Source organism: Leptonychotes weddellii, chromosome X (assembly GCF_054177405.1).
Source record: "Leptonychotes weddellii isolate Sample4059 chromosome X, ASM5417740v2, whole genome shotgun sequence".
NCBI classification, from domain to species: domain Eukaryota; kingdom Metazoa; phylum Chordata; class Mammalia; order Carnivora; family Phocidae; genus Leptonychotes; species Leptonychotes weddellii.
In genome coordinates, this window is record NC_138385.1 from 75,128,043 (window position 1) to 75,155,161 (window position 27,119).

The following is a 27,119-nucleotide window of genomic DNA, read 5'->3' on the forward strand; positions in this document are numbered from 1 at the left end:
CTCATATTTTCAAGAATTCACTCAACTAGTGATTTTGAGCCACAAGAGGCTTCAAGCTGTCTACTAGCCAAACTTCAGATTTTATAGGTAAGCAAGAGTTAAACAGCAGAAAAACTAGTAAGCATATGAAAAGGTTCTAACCATCATTAGATACAAGCAAATGAATATTTAGGCCATAATTAGAGATTCCTAACCCTCTACGAAACCAGCTAAAGTTAAAAGGACAATACTAAGTGTTGTTAAGGAAGAGCAATAGGAACTACAGTGGTGGGATTCTAAACTGGTACACCAACAACTTGGGAAATCTGTTTGGTAATATCTACCAAAACTAAACGGATACACATCCTATAACCCAGCAATTCCACTTCTGGGTGTATACCAAAAGACATGTACTAAAATGATCATGGCAACATTCTTTATAATTAGGGAAAACCCTATAAACAATCGAAATGTCCACAAACAGAATGGATAAATCAATCACGGTGTCTTTCATACAATGACTACACAGTAACGAAAAAGAAATTAATAATGTGGGGCAAAAGAAGCCAAAGACAAGAGTGCATATTCTATTATTCCATTTATATGAAGCTTTCAAAAACAGGTATAATTAATTCACTAAAAGACGGAAGGAAGGGGCGCCTGGGTGGCTCAGTTGGTTGAGCATCCCTCTCTTTATCTCAGCTCAGGTCTTGATCACAACATCATGAGTTCAAGCCCCCCCAAAATAAAATTTAAAAAAAGGGAGTACTGGGCGCCTGGGTGGTTCAGTTGGTTGAGCGACTGCCTTCGGCTCAGGTCATGATCCTGGAGTCCCTGGATCGAGTCCCGCATCAGGCTCCCTGCTCAGCGGGGAGTCTGCTTCTCCCTCTGATCCTCTCCCCTCTCATGTGCTCGCTCTCTCTCATTCTCTCTCTCTCAAATAAATAAAATCTTTACAAAAAAAAAAAAAAAGAGGGAGTATTAGGGTTTCTTTTCGGGGGGTGGCATAAAGGAGCCTTCTGGGATGCTGGAAATGATATATTGATCTAAGTGGTTGTTACACAGATGTGTACATTTGTAAAAAAAAAAAATCTATCAAGCTACACATTCAAGACTCGTGGTCTTCACTATATGCAACTTGTATCTCAATTTAAAAAATAAAAATTTAGGGGCACCTGGGTGGCTCAGATGGTTAAGCGTCTGCCTTTGGCTCAGGTCATGATCCCAGGGTCCTGGGATCGAGTCCCACATCGGGCTCCCGGCTCAGCGGGGAGCCTGCTTCTCCCTCTGACCCTCTCCCCTCTCATGCTGTTTCTCTCTCGCTCGCTCTCTAAAAAATAAATAAATAAAATCTTAAAAAAATAAAATAAAATAAAATTTTATAGCAGGTAAGTCACTTGAAAAATAATGTCAAACTTCCTTTGGGAGTCTAAGGCACTGGTTCTCAAAGTGTGGTCCACTGAGACCCTTTCAGGAGATCCAAGAAGTCAAAATTGTTTTAATAATAAGACATTATTTGGTATTGTCACTGTCATTCTCTCTCCAGTATACAGTGGAGTTCTTCCAAAGGCTACATGATGTATTCTATCACAAGAGATTAAAGGCAGAATCTACCTTTCTTCTGTTACACCAAACATGAGAGATCTGCAAAAAAATGTAGGACAATGCAACGCTGCTGCTCACTTAATTTGTTTTCTTAGAAAAGCTATTTTTCATAAAAGTATTATTTACATTAACATGCAATGGGTTTGGGGCGCCTGGGTGGCCTAGTCGGTTAAGCGTCTGCCTTCAGCTCGGATCATGATCTCGGGTCCTGGGATCAAGCTCCATGTTGGGTTCCCTGCTCAGTGGAGAGCCTGCTTCTCCCTTTCCCTCTGCTCCCCGCCCCCCTCGTTAGTGTGTGCTCTCTCTCAAATAAAATCTTTAAAAAAAAAAAAAATGCAATGAGTTTTACTTTTACATGCATACACAAGTTTAAAACTTTTTTTTCCATTTTAACTTCCAAAATAGTAAACATCAAAGGATATTAACTCAACATAAACAAAAGCTCTTTGAGGCCTAAGTATAAAGGGGTCCTGAGAGCAGAAGTTTGAGAATGACTGGCCTAATGATATACAACGAAAATAATGAGCTGCTTTTGCTATTTCTCTTGTAGTGATGAAAAACAAGGTATCAACATTTTCTCTGAAACCATCTGCACCAGACAAATCACCGCTACTATATTTATCTGCATACTTTCATTCTCAATTCAGAAAAAACAACTTCTCCCGAATATTATTTTCCCTAGCTGGCTACATCATTTTTTAACAGCACTTTGTCCTTAAAGCTTAGGCTAGACTTCAGATGAAAACTTAACCAAACTCTAGGCTGCTCTGCCAGCAAAGAAATTATATCCTGGCTACCAAGTCTGTGCTTCCTAAATTCACACTACAAGCTGTTGGCCAAGCACAATTAGCCCATAAGAATCTAAATAAAATAAAGCCCTCCAGAAAAACCCAGACACACAGAAGAAAAACAAGTTGAAGGAAACACTGAAATTATTTTCTTATCCCTCCTTTTACTTGTCAATCTAAATCCAACAACTCCTAAATCTATTAACTTTTTTTTACCTTTCCCATTTTTCTTTACTTGAAAATTTTTCTTCTCTGGAATCCAGTTTTTTCCACATCTCTAGGGATAAAGATAAAATTTACTAACTCAAAAAAAAAAAAAAGGTGGTAGCTTAAGTCATCTCTTGTCCAACACCATGGTTTACAGATAAAGAGTAATGAGGACCCAAGAATTAAGTGATTAACAGAGAGAGAGCAGGATAACTGGAACTAAAACACAGCCCTTCTGACTGGAGTCCAGTACCCTCCCACTGACTACACCATTTTCAATTCAAATACGAATGCGGTTTTGAAACAAAAAAAACCCTCCAAACTAGGAGCGAGTGGAATTAGTGCAATTATTTAAACAATAAGATTATTCTACTTTTGTGTATCAATCTAATTTAAAAGCTGTAAAATAATGCCTGTACAAAGCATGGCGAGCCAACAGTTAACAGTCTCTGGATACCAGATTCTAGTCCCCTACATTTTAAGGGAGGGAGGAGGCAAGAAAGCATGTGCTTTGATAATCCACTGTTTAAGTAATGGAGCCACACTGGGAAAATACAGTCATTCTATAACCCAGATTCCTATGACCTTTTGATACATGTCAACAGTCAGAAGCTCTCAAGTGGAGAGATGAAATTGGGAATGGGAGAAGAGTTGAAGAAGGGAAAGACAATAAAGGTGCTTTGCTTTCCAGCTCAACAATCCCTTCAATGACGGAAGCCAAAATCAAATTAGCAGCAACTCCCTCATTCAAGGGGAGTCCCAGGTATCTCACGTCCTTTACTCCATTCCCTCAACCATTCTCTTATCATCTCTCAGCCAAAGTGTTAAAAATACTGCCTCAAATTCTCCTGGCTCCCCAACTCTTCTCTGACATGTCTGCCACAATGCCATCAGAATTATCTTTCAGAAACACAAACCTAATCATCTCACTTAATTTAAAAGGCCATCTCATGGGGCACCTGGGTGGCTCAGTCGTTAAGCGGCTGCCTTCGGCTCAGGTCATGATCTCAGGGTCCGGGGATCAAGCCCCGCATCGGGCTCCCTGCTCTGCGGGAGGCCTGCTTCTCCCTCTCCCACTCCCCCTGCTTGTGTTCTCTCTCTAGCTGTCTCTCTCTGTCAAATAAATAAAATCTTTAAAAAATAAAAATAAAAGTCCATCTCATTACCCTAAAAACAAACAGAAGTGCCCTAATGTGGCACGCAAGTTCGTCCCTTGTGATATAGCCTCACCTCCCACAACCCCTTCCCTCCCAATTATCTCCAATGCTCCTTCTACATTCTACTACTAACTTTTCTCTAAAATACTGTAGTTTCACTTCCATTCCTCCACTTCAAGTAGTGGTTCTCAAATTTTGTCCCTAGGACACAGTAGGCAATGTCTGGAAACATTTTTAGTTGTCACAATGGGGGGAGGGGCAGCAGGTACTACTGGCATCTTGTGGGTAGAGGCCAGAAAGGAATAGCACAGAAGAATCATATGGCCCAAACTGTCAATAGTGTTAAGGTTAAAAACCCTGATCTTGGGTGGTACCTGGGTGGTTCAGTTGGTTAAGCATCTGACTCTTGGTTTCAGTTCAGGTCATGATCTCAGGGTCGTGAGATGGAGCCCCACATAGGGCTCCACACTTCGTGGAGCCTGCTTGATATTCTCTCTCCCTCTCTCTGCCCTTCCCCCCAGCTCCCCCACCCCCGCCCCTCGCGTGTGTGCACATGCGCTCCCTAAAAAACAAAATTAAACAAAAACCAACAAACCAACCCTAATCTCGAGTTGCTCCCTCTGCCCAGAAGTCCCTGCTCTAATTCATAGGGCCACCAAAAAGAGTACACTTCTAAAGACCAGCAAACCTCACCCAACCTCAAACTACAATGATTTCTTCATCTCTTCCACTACTCCATTTTTCACATCTTTATGTAACATAGGACTTATCATATGTATAATTGTCTAGCCTACTAGACAATAAAGCTTAGAAAGTAAGAATTAATCACCTTTGTATCCCTTGTGCCGGTATGGTATTAAATGAATGAATTCATTGTTATAAGAAAGCAATCACCCAATCCAAAGCCTTCACTTTACAATTTCATGGAGGTTAAGGAACTTCCTCACTAGTTGGTAGAGGAATTATAACTGTAACCTAAGCCTTTTGACTGAGATTAGAGCTCTTTACTACCTACTATACCACTCTCTCAATCAGGCTGAGGGAGGTTCTGACCACCTACACAAGACAGTTCAGACTTAGACTATCAACTGAGCCTCAGGAACTTCCAGAGCCACCTTCCAGGGGCTTTATCTGAAGAAACACAAACAAAAAGTAGTAGAGTAAGTTAAGGCCAAAAGAAAAGCACAGGAAAAATGCTACCAGAATTCAGAGAGGGTAAAGATCAATTTCCAACTAAAGTAAATTAGAAAATACTTCACGAAAATAGCCTGTGAGCTAGACACTGGAGGCTAGCCACAAAGGGGAGATGGAGCTCCAAGAAGTAAAACCACGGGAATAGGAAAGGCTGGGGCATCCACATCAAGTATGGACTGTTTGATGGGAGAACAAGAAATCACCCTGGAAAAGCAGACTGGAATTATGTCAGAATGACCTCCTTTGGATAGAGCTGCCATGGTTTATTTTGGGCAGTATTTTGTAATTTTTAAATAAGTCCTACATGCAACATGGGGCTTGAACTAACGATCCTGAGATCAAGAGTCGCACATTCCACCGACTGAGCCAGCCAGGTGCCCCAATTTTGAGTATGTGGGGAGAGATAAGCAGATACCTGAACATGATTCTTGTGGCTGTGTAGATGAACAGAACCCGAAGAGTCTTGCCATTTCTCCTTTCACTGACATGATTCTTCTTCCCATGATGCACAGAGAATAACTAAGGTAATGCTTGAGTAGGAGCAATTTGAGACAGCTGACATTTATATGGCTCAGATAATGACATCCAGTCAGACAAGGAATACACCTGCAGGGAGTACATTAGGTTCCTCCTCCAACCCTCAGCCTGGACTTACAATCCCTTTCACCCCAGCTCGACACACTCCAAGTCAAAAACTCGAAAGAACTTTGGATAAGTGATTTATATCTACAAAGGATATAGTAAACAACTATATACATACTGATTAAATATGAGTAAATGAGTTTTTCTGCAATCACTTTCACAAGAGCCTAGGCAGTACTCTTCCCTTTCATACAGAATGCATTCCTGAAAATGTGATAGAAATCAAATATTCCAAAGCCAAACAATAGATTCACGTGTTCCTAGAGGTTTTTCCAACTCTCAGAGTGCAGGAAAGTATTATAAGCTTTACTACACATTTGCCATACTTAATTTCCTGTGTCAGTGTAATTATTTCATCCACCACTGAACAAAGTCAACCAACATAACCAATGAGCACAACCTAACCCAGTAATGTTAAAGACTTAAATCCCTAATCAGTTCCCTGTCTCAAGGATATTAAGTTTGGGACCTCCAGCTGATACAAAGAATAGGAAACTTATCCTAAAAAGGATATTGAAGAAATAAAATAGAGGTGTGAAAGAATAAGGAGTGTGTGGAGAATTAGGTGAGTCAAGTAAATGAAGGATGGGGGAGTGGGGAATAAAGAAAAAAAAATGGTGGGAAATTAAGTTATGTTATATGAAAACCAACTTCATAATTAAAGTTTGCAGCAGTGTTTACAAATGCAGTAGCTAAAAAAGGAGCAGGGGAGGGAGGAGGGACATGAAAACTGTCTCCTAGGCAGGATGAACAAATGGCACACACTCAAGTCCTGCGGCAGGAGTAAGTGGAGGCACAGGACCATAGACACAGGATACATGACTTAGTGAATTACGTAACTGATGAGAACTTTTGATTTAACACACATCTAAATAATCTGGTTGCTTCTACATGATCAGAGGCGGGGTTTGTGTCTTCCCTTTGCTTTTATTCCCTCATGCTCCCCAAACATTTTAACAGAATACATTAATTTCATAATCAGATGAAAATTATAAAGTATGTAACATCGTTAGAAAGCCTTCCATCAAATAACAAACTGGTTTAAGTATTTAAAAGTAAGCTTTGAGGGGCGCCTGGGTGGCTCAGTCATTAAACGTCTGCCTTCGGCTCCGGTCATGATCCCAGGGTCCTGGGATCAAGCCCCGCATCGGGCTCCCTGCTCGGCGGGAAGCCTGCTTCTCCCTCTCCCACTTCCCTGCTTGTGTTCCCTCTCTCACTGTGTCTCTGTCTGTCAAATAAATAAATAAAATCTTTAAAAAATAATAATAATAAAATAAAAGTAAGCTTTGGGGGCGCCTGGGTGGCTCAGTCGCTTAAGTGTCTGCCTTCGGCTCAGGTCATGATCCCGGGGGTCCTGGGATCGAGCCCCACGTCAGGCTCCCTGCTCAGCAAGGAGCCTGCTCCTCCTCCTGCCACTCCCCCTGCTCATGCTCTTTGTTAAATAAATAAGTAAAATCTTGAAAAAATAAAAATAAGCTTTTGTGATCTGAAAAATTCATTAATACAGAACATTATCCCCTAAGACATCAAATTAATGAAGTATTTATTTTGTAATGTCTCCTTCCAATTTAGCTTTCCTTTAACGAGCATCGAACACCACTGCCCTGCTTTCAAAATGGTGCTTTTTGTTTCATATACTCTAGCTCTAAACGGTTTGTGGGAACTGATATTTTTTAAAGGATTTTATTTATTTATTTGCGAGTGTGCATGCATGCGCGAGCAGGGGGAGGGACAGAGGGACAAGCAGACTCGCCAATCAGTGGGGAGCCCAACTCAAGGCTCAATTCTAGAGCCCCGAGATCATGACCTAAGCCAAAGTCAACCAACTGAGTCACCCAGGTGCCCCAGAAACTGATTTTTAAACTCACTCTAACCAGTACATGTGACAGGAACAATTCTGTTTTGCTCACCTTGTATCCCTGTTATCTGGTACAATACCTAGCACATAATAAGAGTTTAACATGTAAGTGCAGAATTTAAAATAAAGTACAAAATAAAAAGGATTCAAGAAAAATTAGACAAAATGATAAGCCTGAAGAAAAATAAGATATGCTGGAATTCATCTCTAAGCCAGTAATTGTCCAATGGTAGTTCCATACTTGGGAACTTGCTAGAAATATATACACCTTTTTTTTTTTTTTTTAAGATTTTATTCATTTATTTGACAAAGAAGAAAGAGGGGGAACACAAGCAGGGGGAGTGGAAAGGGAGAAGCAGGCTTCCTGCAGAGCGGGGAGCCGGATGTGGGAGCTCGATCCCAGGACCCTGGGACCATGACCTGAGCCGAAGGCAGACGCTTAATGACTGAGCCACCCAGGTGCCCCAGAAATATATACTCTTGAGCCCCATCCCATACTTACTGAATCAAACTCAGGGGGCCCAAAAATCTATTATAACAAACCCTCCAGGGTTTTAGAACTTTGCCCTAAACCAGAGCTGGCAAATTATGTTCAAAGACCAAATCCAACTCCTGTTTTTGTATAGCCCACAAGCTGAGAATGCATTTCACACAGGAACATTTACAACCAGTTTAATGACAGGGAACACTAACTTTAAATCCTCCATTAGGCAAAAAAATGTATTTATGAGCCCCCCCATTCTATTCTTATTAGATCTGAATTACAAATAATTGCACCATCATATTTTAAATTTCACCAATAGAAAATTGACCTAAAATCCTCAATTTCGCCTCTTAGCATGCAAACCTAAAACATTTCCGATCTAGCTTTTTACAGAAAAGTCTGCTGATCCCTGATTTGAATTTGGGAGGTATTATCAAGCAAGGAGAACAACGAAATCTTTCTACACTACCTTGATCTGGGACAAAATACACGGTTAGATACAACATGGGTCTAATACCATGTAATAACTTCCATGCTTTCTAGTGTCTAATTGAGTAGAGGTACTCAGTTCTTAGAAGTAACCAACTGAGAGAAAAGACCACCACAGAGAGATATAACAACCTAAACTCTGAATAAACACCAAAGTCAGTAGGAAGGAAATTGGCATAAACAGGATAGGATAGGGAGTCTTCTACTCCTTTTTTTCGTCTAAATTTTCTTCTCTTCCTACTTTACAGGCTCTGCAACCAAGGATGGGATCCAAGACAACCAGCTCAAAATCATGCCAAGGAAAACAATTCCTCTGATAATGGCTGACCAATCAATATGGGTCTAGTGTTCAAAACTTTTATGATTGATCAGTTACAGAAGGATAAACTGAAAGAAGCCAAAATGTGATGATACATCAATTTTGTATACAGTTCTAGGTACTGGGAGTCAAATATTCCTCCAGATTTTGCCATTCAGGCAGTTATTGTAAAGATTATTCTATATGCTCCATAATACACAAAGGTAAAGGACAGAATTGCTGACCTTATTACCAATTATCCATCACCAGAGAGAAATTTAAGTGTGAATTTTAGGACAGTGACTACAAAGGTAATGGAAATCAAAGAATAGTTACTGGGCCTTATTAAATATGGACAGAGCTTCATGCAGAAGGTAGTCTATGCACACTATCTTAGTCAAGGTACTTCAGCAGCCATGTTCATCTGAAAAACAAGGAGCTTGAGATCTAAGACTCCTTTCAGGACTGCTCATCATAAAACAGTTATCAGGACGCCTGGGTGGCTCAGTCGCTTATGCATCTGCCTTTAGCTCAGGTCCATGATCCCAGAGTCCTGGGATCGGGTCCCACATCAGGCTCCCTGCTCAGCAGGGAATCTGCTTCTCCCTCTGCCTCTCCTCCCTGCTTGTGCTCTCTCTCGCTCGCTCAAATAAGTAAAATCTTTAAAAACAAACAAACAAATAAAAATAAATGAATAAAAAAATGGTCAGGTCAAGTTAAGACACTCCAAGTAATAAAGAGAATTAGGAAAAAAAAAAATAAGAAATCATACCAGAATATAATATGGTGAATTGACTATTCATCCAACAAATAATTACTGAATATCTATGTGCCAGGCACTTTCTAGGTACTAGAAATGTATCAGTGACTTAGGATCTTGAGTCTGATGAGATGAACGCCACAAATCTAAAACTTGGAGGACAAAAATCGAAGCATCTGAACAAAATAATTAAAACAAAAAGAAAAACACACCAACAGCATAGAGGTAACTGACAGAGCAGCAATACAAAAACGGAATAGCAGGAGGAAGGGTTGGACACCAGGGTATTTAATTCCTGGCCAAATATTAAAAGCACTGCAAGTACAGCTATTCCTAAACTCAATATGCAAGAATTCTAATCCATTTCTAGTGTACCTGACTTTTGTGCTCACTGGAGAAGACTGGAGATCAGAAGAATTCTATAGAAAAGAAACTGAAAGATAAAAGGAAAACTCCACTGGATCATACCATAACTAGGTATATTTCTTATAACAAAATTCAGTCTCCATCTATAAAGCACAATAAAGAATGACAAAATTAGAGCTAGGAAAGACTTTAGAGATCAGCCAGTCCAATGCTCCTCACTTCCTACAACATAAGCTTCTAGACAATAGCAATCTCTAGAAAAGTACCTGGCACATAGTAGATGCCCGATAAATATTTGTTGGATGGATAAAAAGCAAACTAATGCCTTAAAACAGGTATTAATAAGCTAGTATTAGAGCTGGAACCTTAACTCCAAGAAGGTGCTCATAAGAGATAATGAATTTGGGGGGGGGTATGTACATAAAACTCTGGAATCCTGAACTATTAATCTAGCTTCTGAACTTTTTTGCTACTTTGTGTCTGGAATTTTTGGCAGTGTGAGTGGCAAAACTAAACTCATCCTGCCTAATGGTAGCACACAAAACTCAGAAGTATCAGATCTCCCCTTTCCCTCAAATGAAGTGCAAAGAACCCCCTAGCTGCACATCAGAAATATTGAGTTTTTCAAATGCCTAGTTTCTACCCCAAACTTAATCATAATTTCCAGAGCGTTAAGACCTAGGAAAATAGCTTTTTTTATTTTTGGAAAATAATTTTGAAAAAGCTCTACAGGTGATTCCGATCCACAGCTGAGGTAGAAAATCATTGTTAGTAGCTGGAAGTAGAATTAAAAACCCATTTGCTGCTGAATACATGTATAGTGTGTGCGTACATACTGAAGGCCACAAGACACAGGCACATATGAAGAATAAATTTAGGAAAGATATCTTAAAAGTATAGTTTTTCACTTCTTATTCCTTAAAAATATATTACATTGGTCATTACTTTATATTCAACAGTAATAATTAATTCAAACTCCAATAAACCTAAGTATCAAAAGTTCTATGAAGTCTTCTTCCTTTTGATACTTTATACCATAGAAAATAAGACTACAATGACCATTAACAGAAAGATCTTTGAGATCTTGTGCCACATTAAGAAAGCTCATAGATTCCACATTAGCAGGCTTTCCCCCCAGCCTCAGTACAGAATTTAACACAACGGACCAAGAGAATTAAGAGAAATAAACACCAAATAAAGGCGTTTATTGCTATTTCATTTATTCCATAAAATTATTGAGCGATACTACAAAAATGCAAAATAAAATCCTTAGTTTTGAAAACTGTTTGTGAAAATCATACTGATTTTAAACTAAGCTAAATAAAACTCAGAATTTTCAAATTGAGATAATAGAAGTTCACGTGATACTAAATGTTCATTTATGAGATCATTTAAATAAATTACTGGGAGACAAATGCCTGGATTTTACATCTTTTAGGAATGTTATGTTGCCTAACATTATTTTAGTCATAAACACACCCACCAACTAATCAACCAGAACATGTTGGGAGGCATATGGAAAAGGAAGAACCTACTTGCTGCAAAGCTTTTAGCACCTCTCTGGCTAACTAGGTTATTTCCCAAATTGCAGATGATTGTCATATTTTCATTAAAATTTTAATCTAAAGCTACTCTGGTTCAGGAAACAAACGAAAGTTCCAAATGCTTTTTAAAAATAATGATCAGTGTCATTTCACTAATGTGGCACCGTAGCTGAAACACCACTGGTTGACAGACCTCAATCCCTCACCTGTATGATGAAGACAATACTATTTATGCTGATAATTGAAAACATTTGAGAAAAAAAAATCCATCTTCTTACTTATCTGCTTTAAAGTTCAATAAGAACATACTAACAGCATTAACAGTGGTATTCAACCCGGACTGCATGAAAATCACCCACAGTGGTTTTAACATAAACCTTTGCCCAGGACTCGTATCAGACCTAATCAGTCGTATCAGACCTACTAATCAGTCTTAGGGAGGGAGATCCAAGCATCAGTTTCCCACCCCCCAACTCCCCTAAGTGATTCTAATGTGCAGTCAAGGGTTGAGGGTCAACGCATTAACCCTTTCCCAAACACTAATGTTAGACCCTATACTAAGACAAGAACTTAGCAACAAACTGGACAGCTTTCAAAAATACAACTCAAAAAAGAAAAAAAAGGGGGGGAGGGACTAAAATCTCCCCCCCCCTCGATTTTTAGAAAAAAAAAAAAAAATTCAAGATTCGGAAAACATACCAGCAAGAGGGGAAATATAATGCAGGCTATTATGAAACCCTCACATTATTTTAGAATTCAAAAACAAACAGAACAAAACAACCCCACCAAAAAAAACAAAAAAACCCAACTAGCTCAAGAACCACAGAATAAGATCCATTCCCAATTGCCAAGACTTAACAAGACTGATCTTTAACACGCCCCCATATGTTTCAAACAACTTTAACCTAATTTAAACAGATTGGTTTCAATACTAAAATCCTGAACTGAAGTATAAAAACTCTATTAAAATTGACCTTATAAAATAAACTGAAAGAACGCTTGCTTGTATCCAACTAATCAAGCACTTGACTAGCAAATTCATGACAAACATCCATTTTCAAAAACTATAAACAGCATTATTAATACCATCTCAAAAAAAATTATCTTTGAAGAGCCATCCACGAAATACCTCATCTTCTTGAGATGTCAGAATATTTATTTCAAGAGCCTGGAAGAAAAAAAGATCCAGAGTAAATCCTACTTGAGCATTCCATCGATAAAACAAGAGAAGTATGGAACACCAACGAGAGATTACAATAATTTGGTGAAAGGTAAAATCTGCCCTTCAAAGTAACTTTCTAAAGAATTTAGATTCTCACATGTACTGTTCTTGCCATTATTCAATCCCTCCAGAAATTTTCCCTCTCAGAAACTACCAAGGTCAGCAAACAAAAGGAAGAAATGGCATGAGAACATTAAGATAACACATTAAAAATTCCAAGTTGAATGTCCGTGCAAAAAAATACAGGAAAAAGGGTAGGGGGAAAATATTCGTATACTCCAAATGCCTTATTTTTAAAATAAAGAAAACAAAATGTAATAAACATTGAGTTCACCATTCCAAATACTTCTGATTTTCACTCTATGCAGGCACTGGAACAATAAAGCTTAATCTTTAAGAACTTGGGAAGCATTTGCTGAAACCAAAATGGCAGCCCACTGAATCAGTAGACCAGGGAGATCTAAAGGAGAGTTTGCAGTCTCTATTTTTAAATTCAAGTGTACGGATTAAGAAAGCCAAGGTAGTCATGGTTAATGAGTCCTTACTATACAATCACTAAAAGTAGATAATGAGCTCCAAGAGAGGGTTAAGTACCTGCTGTAAAGTTTCCTAATCAATAAATACAGCCCAGATTCTTCCTCAGAAGGTATACAAACATTATGTAGATTTAGGAGGCTCGTGTGTTTCCAGGTAAGAGACGGCTACAAATACTTCCCTCCGCCCAAAATGAGGCACGAATATTTACAACTACAACTCGCTCAGTTAAATTCAAAGACAGTCCGAAGAAATTACACACACCTGTAAACTGCACGGTGGAAAATCCAATTAAGGTTATAACTATGGTACTTTCAAAAAATATGCTTAGTTTAAGCAGGTTCTATTGGAAATCTTAAAAAATTCCCGTGTAAGTTCCAGTCCCCACAGAAGTCCCTACAACGATTACAAAACAATGTATACACCTGCTCAGTAACTGAGTATTTCACAATGAATGAAAAATAAACAATTTATCGAACCCGAAGCCTCGTACCACAAGAAATCTGAAGGGTTCGTTATCACCAAGCTCACAGAGACTAATATTTTTTGCAGAAATAGTTAAAAATAGAAAGGTGGTGGGTCCAAGCTAGCTGGGAGGCGATTTCCGCATCAAAACATCTTTCGCGGCTTTAGCCCTCAGCAAATGAAGGGGAACGAAGGAGGTGTGGGAGGCCGATAACCCGGCTCAGGCTTCCAGTCCACAGGGCCGAGGAGAAGCTGACGGTTATCGCCGGAGGGTGGCGGGGGGGGGGGGGGGAAGAGGTGGACAAGTCGTCGGGCCTGATAGCCAGGCGTAGCCGAGGCCTAGCTCTGCTGCTCCAAATCACTCCACCTCAGTAATGGCGTTTGGTGTCAAGTGGAACGAGACTGGGGAGGAGAGCGGCCGCGAGTCGGCCGGGCCGGGGGCGACTAGCCCCCGCCGCCGACCCCGGCTCCCGGGCGCCGATGCGGGGGCTGCACGCCGGGGCCGGAGACTCCATCCTCCTACTCGGCCCCAGACAGGACTGGAAGGGGGAGGAGGGGGAGGGACGAAGCCGTCAGCCATTTTCCCTTACAGTCCAAAACACACAGACACGCTCCCGGGACGCCGGCTCCGCACGGAACGGAGCCCCGCGCCCCCACCCGCGCCGCGCGCGCTCGCCCAGCCCGCGGCGGAGGAGGGGGAGCCGGGAAGCCCCCGGCCCGGCTAACGGCCGGCCGACAGAGGAACCGTGGGCTCGCACACCCCCCTCGCCCTCCTCCCCTCACTTAGATCCAGCTGTTGGCCCCGGAGAAGCGCGCCGTCCCGGCGCGGCAGGCTACTCACCGCACGATACAGGCGTCTTCTCTTCAGAAGCAGGGCACGCGGAGGCAGCAGGCAGCTGCAAGACTCAGTCCCAGGACAAGGCCGACCCTGGGTTCATCCCAGGCCCGGGGCTGACTGGCTACAAAGTGTGTCGAGAGGCTGCGGGCGTGAAGACCAGGGAGCTGCACAGGGGGGCGCCGGAATTCGCTGCTCGCCGCGCCCGCCCTGCAGCAGCAGTGGCCGCGACCGCCTCCTCCTCCTCAGCCGGCGGCGGCGGCGGCCCTCTTCCCTCTTCTCCCCTCAGGCCGGGGCTCTCACTGAGCTCAGACGGGCTCCGGGCCGTGCGTTTCTCCTGCGTCACCTCCTCCTGCTCCTCCTCCTGCAGTGGCGGCTTCACCTTCCCCTGGTGGCCGCCTCTGTCCCCACTCCGGGCCTGGTCGCTTTGCTGCGGCTCGCTCCTCGCTCCCGGCGCCGACCGGAGCACCGGGGGCTGAGGCGGCCGCCTCCCGGGAGAGAGGCGGCAACGGCGGGCTCCCGCGAGGCCTGTGAGCTGAGCAACGCGGGGAGGGGCTCCGCGCGGCAGAGGCCCGGACGGGCCGGGTGCTGGGAGGTTGCGGCTCCGGCAGCTGCGGAGACTAGCTTCCGCAGCCGCGGATGCCCGTCCTCGCCAATATGGCGGATCCGGCAAGCCAAAAAAAAAAAAAAAAGAAAAGAAAAAAAAAACGCTCGGCCAGTGGCGGCGGCGGTAGCGGCGGCGGCAGCAGCACTGGTGGCGGCGGAGGCAGCAGCGCGGCGGCGCAGACTCCCACTAACCCCAGCGCCGCCCAAAGCCCTGAGGATCCCCGCCCCCGTCAAGCCCCGCCCCCCACAGGACCCGCCCCCCCGGCCCGCCTCTCCTCCTCCTCCCTACCCCCCCTCCCGGCTCAGCTGCTCCTTCTGCTCCCTTCTCCTACACCCCGGGCCGTCGAGCCAGGGAGAGTTGCGCGTGCTACCATGGAAGCCGGGCCAGGCGCGAGGCGCTTGGAACCCGGAAAGCTGGAGTGGGGGAGGGGAACACAATGCGGTAGATTGTTCACGCAGTACCGAGTCTTCGGGCCGGCCCCTCCAGGGTCGCGCTACTACCGGCAACTGTGTTCCAAACCCCTCATATCGGGAGCGATGTGAGAACAGAGGTGACACGAGGACAGGGACAAATGGGGAAAGGGAGGTCCGGAAGAATCGGGCATACCACGGCGGAGAAGGAACTGGGAGATCTGGCAGTGTGTGGCCAGGACAGGGTTAATCGCACGAAACGCAGCTGCGTCGCTCAGAGTTTGACTTGGGCCGCTTGTTTTTGTTCCATTGTGAGCCGTGGCCCCGCCGGCGAGTGCCCGGATGATGACGTCACCAGTCTCCCCCTTTTTCCGGGACTGTGGGGGGAGGGGCAGCGGAAAGACGAGATCTTGAGACCACGCGCTGGGCGGTCGCACCCGCGGTGCGTGGGGGTCCCGGGGGCAGAGCTGACCCGCGTCACTTGGCCCGTGAGCCAGCCAGGCCCACTGGGCGGGCACCTTGGGGGTGGCAGCAGTGCGAGGTCTCCAGGGCCTGGCCACCTGCTCCGCGCCGATAGGGGGAAGGTGTGGCTATCTCCTGCGGGGTGGGGGGGAACATGGGGGGATTGGGGGAGCCTCCCCCCCATTCTATGAAGCAAGTGCTCTGAGAAACTCATTCACATGATCCTGCGGCATCAGTACCTAACAGCGCTTGGGCTTCCTCACAACCTTACTGACTGTGACCGATCACACTTTGAATATAGGAGCCCTGAGAACAGCAAAGAAAAAAAGTGCCATGGAAGGCATAGCGACAAAACAGTACTGAACAGCAACATTAGCCTCTTTTGCCAAATCATCAATACAATTCAGTGTTCGAATCGAGAAAGGCCTTAAGAACCCACGACATCCACCATGTATGTCATGGACTATTTTCTACATGTTTATATTCCAAAGTGAAGGTTATCAGGCTAATTTCAAATAAATGGTGCTTTGATCAATTCTATACAGTCTACCTTCGATGACCAAATGAAGAGAAAAGAAATGCGGTTCCTAATTTACCAGATTTCCTTTAGACTTAAAAATGCTTTTGGACACTGAATGCAAAATTGTAGCAAACCCTTGTAAAGTAAGATTATTATATTTTGGATGGAACAGAGTTAGATTTAGTTATAATTATGTTAATTTGTAATAGAGTTGTTAAAATGGAATCCAAACTAATTGGGGATGACAGCACATTACTAGTATCTTAAATTTTAAAATCATTTCTCTGTACATTACTAGACTCATGTTTTCACCCCAAAAATTATCTAACAAGGTACCGAAGAAAAAATTCATAGCCCTAATAATTCGTAGCACATTTTACCTTGTTTTCATAATTATTTCCATGAATGGCTTTTCTTCTCCATTAGCTTATGAGCCCCTAAAGAGCACAGACTACCATCTGTGTACACTCATAGGTTTGTTAAACACATGATTTTACTTAATCCTCAGAACCCTGTGAGGTAGCCAGAACATATATTGCTATCACTAATTTTAGATAAACAGAAAGGATAAGTGATTTGCCCATGATCACCAGGCAGGACTGGGAAGTGTTGAACACCCGGTCTTTTAACCCTACCAAAAGTGCACCTTTAACAAGGATGTCCACTCTCACCAATTCTATTCAACATTGTACTTGTGTTTCAAACCACAGCAAGAAAAAGAACTAAAAGGCACACAGATAAGAAAGGACCAATTAAACCACCTCTATTCTCTATTTGCAGATGACATGATCTTATATATAGAAACTCCAGGGAAATACACTACAGAAAACTATTAGAGCTTAATAAATGAGTTTAGCAAAGTTTGCAGGATATAAGATCAATAATAAAAAGATCAGTTATATTTTTATATACTAGCAATAAACAATCTGAAAATGAAGTTAAGAAAACAATTCTATTACATCATTACATCAAAAAGAATAAAATAGTAATGAATCAATTTAACAAAAGTGCAAGATCTGTACACTGAAAACTACAAACATCATTAAAAGAAATTAAAGATGACCAAAATAAATTGAAAAACAACCCATGTTCAAGGATTAGAAGACTTAATTTTGTTAAAATAGCACTACCCCCCCAAATTGATCTTCAGAGTCAACCCAATCCCGATCAAAATCCCAGCAGGCTTTTTTTTTTTTTTTTGCAATAAGCACATGAAAAGATGCTCAACATCACCAGTCTTGAGGGAAATGCAAATCAAAACCACAATGAGATACCACTTCACACCCATTAGGATGGCTATAATTTAAAAAAAAAAAAAAAAGGAAAATAGAAAGTGCTGGCAAGGATATGGAGAAATTGGAACACTTGTGTGCTGCTGGTAGGAATGTAAAATGAGGCAGCTGCTACAGAAAACAGTTTGGCAGTTCCCCACAACCTAAACATAAAATCACCCTATGGACCAGCAATTCCACTCCTAAGTATAGACTCACAAGAATTGAAGCAGGGACTCAGATACTTGTTCCTCCTTGTTCATGGCAGCACTATTCACAGTAGCCAAAATGGGGAAACAATCGAAATGTTCATCAAAAGATGAGTGGAAAAACAAGATGTAGTATATACACACAATGGAATATTATTCAAACTTCAAAAGAAATGAAATTCCAACACAGGCTGCTACATGAATGGACCTTGAAAACATTATGCTAAATGAAAGAAGCCAGACACAAAAGGTCACATACTGTATAATTCCACTTCATAAGGTACCTAAAACAGACAAATTCATGGACAGCCAGCAGAACAGGGGTTACCAGGGGCTGGGGGAGGAGGGAATGGGGAGTAATTAATGGATAAGGGTGTTTCTGTTTGGGATGATGAAAAAGTTCTGGAAGTGAAAACTGTTGATGGGTGCACAACACTGTGAATGTACTCAAAGTCAATGAAAGGTACACTTAAAAATGGTTAAAATGGTACATAAAATTACTTTTATGTTATATATATTTTACCACAATCTTTAAAAAGTGGGAAAAAATTCACTTTGATATGGTTTAGCCTATAAATGACACTCCCATCAGCAGTTCTAGGGGGAACTAGTCTATCAAGTCAAACTCACCAGCAACTCACTTTTTTTTTTTTTTTAAAGATTTTATTTATTTATTTGACAGATAGATAGAGAGCACAAGTAGGCAGAGTGGCAGGCAGAGGGAGAGGGAGAAGCAGGCTCTCCGCTGAGCAGGGAGCCGGACGCGGGGCTCGATCCCAGGACCCCAGGATCATGACCCGAGCCGAAGGCAGCCACCCAACCGACTGAGCCACCCAGGCGCCCCTCCAGCAACTCACTCTTTCCTATGCTCTGTGAAGCTACCATGTGCACCTTGGCTCCCCGGGTGGGTGTGGCCTACAGGACTGCCCACTTTTGACACCTTCCACTCAGTTAATGGCCTAGGCAATGAACAGTTTCAAGTTAAAAGAATAGGTTCAGTGCCATCGTGCAAGCTCCTTAAAGTCCATATAGTCCAGGCCTTCCTTCTTACTTCCTTCATTTTGATTTCTCGCTCTTTTTTAAAAAAAGATTTATTTATTTGAGAGAGAATTTGCGCCTGCACAGGGGCGGGGGGGAGGGGTGGAGGGAGAAGGGGAGAGAATTCCAAGCAGAGTCGCCACTGAGTGGGGAGCTCCATGTGGGGCTCGATCCCAAGACTCTGAGGTCAAGACCTGAGCAAAAATTAAGAGTTCAGCCCTTAACTGACTGAGCCACCCAGGCACCCCTTGGTTTCTCGTTTTTGTTTTGTTTTTTTAAGATTTTATTTATTTAGGGGTGCCTGGGTGGCTCAGTCATTGAGCATATGCCTTTGGCTCAGGTCATGGTCCCAGGGTCCTGGGATCGAGCCCCTCGTCGGGCTCCCTGTTCCGCGGGAAGCCTGCTTCTCCCTCTCCCACTTCCCCTGCTTGTGTTCCCTCTCTGTCTGTCAAATAAATACATAAAATATTTAAAAAAAAAAAAAGATTTTATGTATTTATTTGAGAGAGAGAGAGGGCAAGAGAGAGCACGAGGGGGGTAAGGGGCAGAGGTAGAAGCCCCCATGCGGGGTTCGATTCAGGGACTCAGGGATCATGACCTGAGCTGAAGGCAGACGCTTAATCGGCTGAGCCACCCGCACACCCCTGGTTTCTCGTTTTTTTGTTTTTTTTTTTTAAAGATTTTATTTGACAGAGAGGACACAGTGAGAGAGGGAACACAAGCAGGAGTGGGAGAGGGAGAAGCAGGCTCCCCGCCAAGCAGGGAGCCCGATGCGGGGCTCAATCCCAGGACCCTGAGACCATGACCCCAGCAGAAGGCAGACGCCCAACGACTGAGCCACCCAGGCGCCCCTGGTTTCTCGTTTCTAACACTTGTCCTCCTTTAGCTTTAAAACCGTAATTTTTTACTTCCTGGTTCTATCTTAGTAGAGCAAAGCCTTATCATATTACATTTCCTCATAAAATTTCCCACTGTACTCTTATTTGTCCAACCAGAAATGCTTAATAAAGTATACTCATTGTTTACTAGGACACTTATCTTACGGAACAGACACAAAGTGAAAGAAGTCAGAGAAAGACAAACCATAGGATTTCACTTATATGTGGAATCTAAAAACCAAAATAAAGCAGAACACAGACCCATAAATATGGAGAACAAACTGGTGGTTGCCAAAGGGGAGGGGGTTGAGCATGAGCAAAAAGAGGTGAAGGGGAGTGGGAGGTACAGGCTTCCAGTTATGGAACGAAAAAATACAAAGTATGGGATGAAAGGTACAGCACAGAGAATACAGTCAATGGTATTATAATAGCATTGTATGGTGATGGATTATAGCTACCCTTGTGGGGAGCACAGCAAATCTATAGAGTTGTCCAGTCACTGTGTTGAACACCTGAAACTAATAGAACACTGTGTATCAACTGTACTTCAATTAGAACAAAAAAAGAACAGACAGAACTTCTTGGATAAACTGATACTAGTTAATACTTTGAGGGCCACACATTCCCAAATTCTAGAGACAAGGGATTAAATAGTTCATATTTGTGAAAAGCTCCTCTGGGTTAATGGCCAAGCTAATATAAAACTGGTAATATGTCTCCTAAAGAAGGCTTTGTGATTTGAATGGAATGAGGAAAGTCCCCGATGACTTACTATCTTTCATATAAAAATACGGTAAAGGGCGCCTGGGTGGCTCAGTCAGCTAAGAGACTGATTCTTGTTTTCGGGCAGGTCATGATCTCAGTCGTGAAATCCAGTCCTGAGTTGCACTCAGAGGGAGTCTGCTTGAGATTCTCTCTTCCTCTGCCCCTCCCCCAATTCACACATACATTGTCTCTCTCAAAAAAATAAATGAATAAATAAATCTTTAAAAAAAAAAAAAGGTAGTCTGTCTATCCTGCTATGGGACAATCTCTCTGAAACTGACCAATTCCTAGCCAAGGACCTGTACGCAGACTCCGGCGGATTATTTCACTCCTTTTATTCTAGAGTTTTAGAATCTCCTGGGTTTTATTTAAAATTTGAAGGGTTCTGTTTTACATATTTTATATAAACCACCGTGGGACAAAATAATTTGATCCTTTTATTTTTACTACCAGTCTGACTTACTTTGTCTAGGCTTAAGAAATACACATTGTCCCAGTTGGAGAGGGACAACTATGCCTCCTTAGAAGCCTGGATCTTCCTATTAAGTTTATGGCATAAGCAAATAGCCTCAGCATGGCTTGGGGCTGCTGATTATGCCTCACTCATGGCCCACTGCTAGTTCTACTAAACTCAGAGCTCCTGAACAGTGGTATAGTTCTGTTGGTGTGTCTGTCCAGAAGATTCCAAATGTTCCAGGTCTTATCTAGCTAAAATATAAGCCTCATGATTTAAATGTGAACCTGCAAAGTCCACCTGATTTTCTCAACCATTTTTACAATCAAAATTGCACTGCAGTCACCAAGACCAACCATCTGGTAATTTAATTACCAAGTCAAATTCTTACTACATTCTCTCCACATGGTTGCAGCCTGGTAAAACCTCAGCTCCATCTTGCTTTCTGCTTTAGCACACCCTCCTATTTCTTCTTGGCCAGCCTGGAAATTTTATAATAATGCAAATTTTCAACCAATTTTTCCTTGTGCTAAGAGTTTCTTCAAAGTCCACTCTAATTTGGAAATATTATTGCTTATGCCAGAAAAAAAGTAATCACAATTAAGCTCCAAAGTTCTGATCAACAATTTCAAAATGTGTGTGGGAGGGAGGTGGTTTTCCCCCACATCACCAATTAACGATTCTCTGACACCAGCTGGGTGTCCTACAATTCAACTTAATTCTGACACGATCCACCCAGAGATAGCATCACATTCCATAGGTTAAGAGACCAGTCCCACCAGAAGTGCCCTTCACTTCAGATGGCAATCACAATTCCAGGTTGTTACCTGTGCTTCTGACAAACCAGCTACAGACTGGAGGTTCTAATGACCCCCACCTTGGGTTACAGATTAAGGGCTACAAGACTGCCCCCCTCACCCTACTTCAAATGTCAACCGCAAATCCAGGGTATCACCGATGCTTCTGTCCAAATGGCTATAAATCAAAGGCTCCCATGACACCAGCCATGGGTTCGATTAATTTGCTAGAGTGATTCACAGAACTCAGAGAAACATTTTACTTATAGATTACTGACTTACTATAAAAGGACAAATAACTCAAGAACAGCCAGATGAAGAGATGCACAGGGACCAGTGTGGGTAAAAGGCATGGAGATTCCATGCCCTATCCAAGTGTGCCATCCTCCTATAACTCCATTTGTTCACCAGCCTGGAAGCTCTCTGAAGCCTCTCCCTTTTGGGTTTTTATGGAGGCTTCATTATATAGATTAACTTAATCAATGACCATTGGTGATCTATTCAATCTCAGTCCATCTCTGCTCCCTGGAAATTAGGGGGGTGGGAGCAACTGAAAGTTCTAACCCTCCAATCTTATGGTTGATTCTCCTGGCAACCAGCCTCCAACCTGAGGTGCTTTCCAGAAGTCACCTCGTTAACATATACCCAGTGGTGGTGGAAAAGGGGCTTGTTATGAATAAGAAGACACACATTTCACTTTATGACTCTGAAGCCATAAAGTTTCAGGAACTGTGGACAAAAGGCCAAATATTATGACAAAAAATGCTCCCACTGCTCTTACTGCTCAGGAAATTCCAAGGATTTGGGGAGCTAGCTATGAGCCAGGAACCTTGGATGAAGACTAAAGATATAAGAAATATATGTTTGGTCATTCACTGAGCAGGAAGCCCAACACGGGGCTCCATCCCACGACCCATGAGATCATGACCTGAGTGGAAATCTCGAGTTGGATGCTTAACCGACTAAGTCACTCAGGCACCCCTGTATATATTCTAATACATATAATTACTTTGTACATATAAGACGTAATAAAGTGTTATTTCTCTAAATATATGCTGCAATTCAAACTTTTCACAAACACAAAGAGGCTTTCTTTCAACCAAATTTGGTAAGGTTTCCAGTTTTTTGTTTTCATTTATATTTGTCTTCTAAGCATTGCATTTTTGACTGCTAGAAACAGCTATTCTTTCTTGGCCCTTAGGTATGTGTTCTGCCTCTTTCTTTTAGATAAAATTTATTTTTTTTAAGAAAAAAATGCAAATGATGCTCTGTCAACTATATAGCATCAATTTCTCCCTTCTTTTTATTTTTGGGCTCATTTCAGGACTTCTTGATTCTTCTTGGGTTGATCTAGGTAATGCAGAGGACATCACTGCTCCCGATCTGTTCTTGGGTCTGCAGACTCAAGTAGCTGTTTACAGAATGTGCTACTGTTTTGTGGCTGCATTGTTCACTTGGTTTGCTCAAGGACTGGAGAAATGCTACATTGCTTTCCAAATCAGCCAGTCTTCTCTGCTTTATCAAGTCCTTCAAGGGGTGCCTGGGTGGCTCAGTCTTTGAGCGTCTGCCTTCGGCTCAGGTCATGGTCCCGGGGTCCTGGGATTGAGCCCCGCATCGGGTCCCCTGCTCGGCGGGAAGCCTGCTTCTCCCTCTCCCACTCCCCCTGCTTGTGTTCCCTCTCTCGCTGTGTCTCTCTCTGTCAAATAAATAAATAAAATCTTTAAAAAAAAAAAAAGTCCTTCAACAAACATGGGACTATATAGCAAAATAGTGATTTATAATAGCTTTTCAATATGTGCTAGGAATGCTAGTGTAACAGGTGGTATAACCAGCCTGTTCCAAGCCTAACTGGACATCAGTTGCTTAAACAAAATACAATCTGCATGTGTGTCACAAACAAAAAAACATTATTGTATATGTGATGTCAAATTACAAAATGTCTGGCAAATGGGAGAAATTTTCTTTACTTCCATTACCGAAACCAATGACCACTATCATTTTTGTGTATAATTTCCAGATTTTTTCATATGAATACTCCTTTAAAAAATTATAGAAATAATGTAACCAAATTTAGAAAAATAAAAACCCCTAGAATGCTAAAATGTGATTGCTGTAATTTTGGTACATTTTCCACTAATCTTTGATAATTGTATTTCCTTTACTTATTTTGAAGAATACTAGATATGGATACACACCCTTTTTTAAACAAACATTTATTCACTTCAAAGAACACTCTTTCATGCTATTTATTTTCTGTACCTTGCATTTTGTCACTTAAAATATCTTGCAAATGGGGGGCGCCTGGGTAGCTCAGTCAGTTGAGCGGCTGCCTTCGGCTCAGGTCATGATCCCAGGGTCCTAGGATCGAGCCCCACATCGGGCTCCCTGCTCAGCGGGAAGCCTGCCTCTCCCTCTGCCTGCCACTTCCCTTGCTTGTGCTCTCTCTCTCTGTCAAATAAATAAAATATTAAAAAAAAAAAATCTTGCAAATGGGGCACATGGGTGGCTCAGCTGGTTGAGCGGCTGACTCCTGGTTTCAGCTCAGATCATGAGATCAAGCCTGGCGTCAGGCTCTGCACTCAGTGCTGAGTCTGCTTGTCCCTCTCCCTCTGCTCTGCCCCCAACTAGCTCACTCTCTCTCTCTCTAAAATAAATAAGTTAAATTTTTTAAAATATTTTATTAATTTGAGAGAGAATGAGAGAGAGAGAGAGCACATGAGATGGGGGAGGGTCAGAGGGAGAAGCAGATTCCCTGCTGAGCAGGGAGCCTGATGTGGGACTCAATCCCGGGACTCCAGGATCATGACCTGAGCCGAAGGCAGTCGCTTAACCAACTGAGCCACCCAGGCGCCCAATAAGTAAAATTTTTAAAAAAATATCTTGCAAATCTTTCCATATCAGGACATCTAGAGCTGGCCTTTTTGATTACGTAGTATTCCAGTGGGTGAATGCAGCATAATTTAAATAGCCAGTCCTTGGGGTACCTGGGTGGCACAGTTGATTAAGTGTCCAACTCTTGATTTCAGCTCAGGTTGTGATCTCAGGGTTGTGAGATGGAGCCCCACGTCAGGTTCTGTGCTGGGTGCGGAGTCTGCTTGAGATTCTCTCTCCCTCTCCCTCTGCCCCTCCTGCTCGTGCCCCCCCAAATAAATTAATCTTTAAAAATAAATAAATCAATAGTCAGACCTTTACTGATGCATGATGTACACCTGTCATGTTTTTAATCTTTTGCTGTGATAAGAAAATACTGACTTCTAGTTTCTGGTCCAACATATAAGGAGCTTGAAAGTCATCAGTGCCACCCTTACAAGAAAATTTGAACAGATTGAAAATCAACAACTCCTCTTAGATCCATCAAAAATTTGAGCTCACAGAGCTAACTGCTGACCCTCCAAATCGAGACACAGTAAATACAGATAATCACAGTTTACTATAGCAGAAGCCTCAGAACAGAACCCTAAAGCTGGAGCCAGTCCCAGGTAAGAAAACATAAACTATAATGATGAATCACTGGAGGCTCCATGTGGACAAGCTAGAGTTCAGGACTCCAGGAGTGTGTGTGTGTGTGTGTGTGTGTGTGCGCGCGTGCATGTGCTGGGGAGGGCCCAGTTCAATTTTACCCCTAGGAGTTCCACCATGTTTTCAAGAGAAATAGCCCTCCTGATTGTCAGTAGGGGTAAGGAGAAAGTAAGCCTAAGGGGGTGGGAGGAGGGTCTCTCTAGCCTTTTACAAGGTGGGGAGGGAAATACTCAACTCCAGCCTCAGCCCCCTCTAGCCTTTCTGTTTCACCAATATTGGAGGGAAAGGAAAGAAATGAGAAGCACTTGTGAAGGTCACAGCTTATGGGCCCAGGCTCACTAAAGACTGAGACCTAATCGTAGGGCTCTAGAATGTTTCTCCTCTACCCCACATTACCATATCACTAAGGGCCATTTACCACAGTTCCTTTCTCCCAATACATCATGTCTAACTTTCAACCAAAAATTACAAGGCACACCAAAGCCAAAAAACAGAGTTTGAGGAGACAGAGCAAAGCATGAGAACCAAACTCAGACATGGAAGAGATGTGGAAATTATGAAACCAGGAATTTTAAAAGTCTATGATTAATATGCTAAGAGCTCTAGTGGAAAAGTGGGCAACATGTAAGAACAGATAAGTAACAATAAGCATAGAGTAGGAAGCTGTTAAATAATCGACAGGAAATGCTAGAAACAAAGGCATTGTAACAGAAACGAAGAATGCCTTTGTTGGGCTTATTGGTAGATCAGACATGGCCAAAGAAAGAATAAGTGAGCCTGAACAGATGTTAACCTAAGCTTCCAAAACTGAAATGCAAAGAGGAAAAAAAAAAAAAAGAATGAAAAAGAACGGAATATCCAAGAATTGTGGGGAAATTACAAAAGATGTAACATCCACATAATGGGAATAACAGAAGGGGGGAAAAAACAGAAAAAGGAACAGAAGGAATATTTAATAGCTGAGAATTTTCCTATATTAATGACACAAACCACAGATTCAGGAAGCTTACAGAATACCATGCATGATAAATGTCAATAAATGTATACCTAAGCATATCCTACTCAAACTGTAGAAAATCAAAGACAAAGAAAAAATCTTGAATGAAGCCAGAGGGGAGAAAACACCCTACCTACAGAGGAGCAACAGTAAGAATGACATTGGATTTCCCTTCAAAAACCAAGCAAACAAGAAGAGAGAAGAGTGAAGAGTGAAATATTTAAAGTATTGAGAGAAAAAACCACCAACACAGAATTTTATATCCATCCAATTATCCTACCAAAGTGAAGGGGAAATAAAGACATTCTCAGACAAAAATCGAGGGAATTTGCTGCCAGTAGAGTGACTTGCAAGAAATGTTGGAAGAAGTGCTTCAGAAAAAAGGAAAATAATACAGGTCAGAAACTTGGACTGACACAAAGAAAGGAAGAGCACTAGAGAAGAAATAAATGAAGGTCAAATAAAATATTTTATTTTTTATTCTTAATGGATCTAACAGATAAGTTTGTTCAAAATAGCAATAGCAACAATGTTAGCAATAACAACACTTAATAAGCTTACAGATAAGTCTCAGATCTGTACCTCTGAGACAAATAATGCAAGATATGTTAAGAAAAAAAAAGAAGAAGAAGAAGGTAGCGGGAGGGGAGGAATGAAGCGGGGGAAATCGGAGGGGTGGACGAACCATGAGAGAAGATGGACTCTGAAAAACAAACTGAGGGTTCTAGAGGGGAGGGGGGTGGGAGGATGGGTTGGCCTGGTGGT

The 27,119-nt window shown here is 42.3% G+C and overlaps 1 protein-coding gene across 4 annotated transcripts in view; it reads right to left on the bottom strand.

Moving 5' to 3' along the window:
• The window catches only part of USP9X (ubiquitin specific peptidase 9 X-linked), a 167,276-nt gene that overhangs the window by 125,790 nt on the left and 14,367 nt on the right, over positions 1-27,119 (bottom strand). For 2 of the 4 annotated variants that reach the window (XM_081808977.1, XM_081808974.1), the window contains exon 1: positions 14,434-15,120. The exons of 1 other annotated variant lie outside the window; for it this stretch is intronic. The gene's annotated coding sequence lies outside the window, so the exon portion shown is untranslated. Of the gene's footprint in view, positions 1-14,433; positions 15,121-27,119 lie in introns of those variants that run through there. One more of the 4 variants, XM_081808976.1, reaches the window with a different exon arrangement.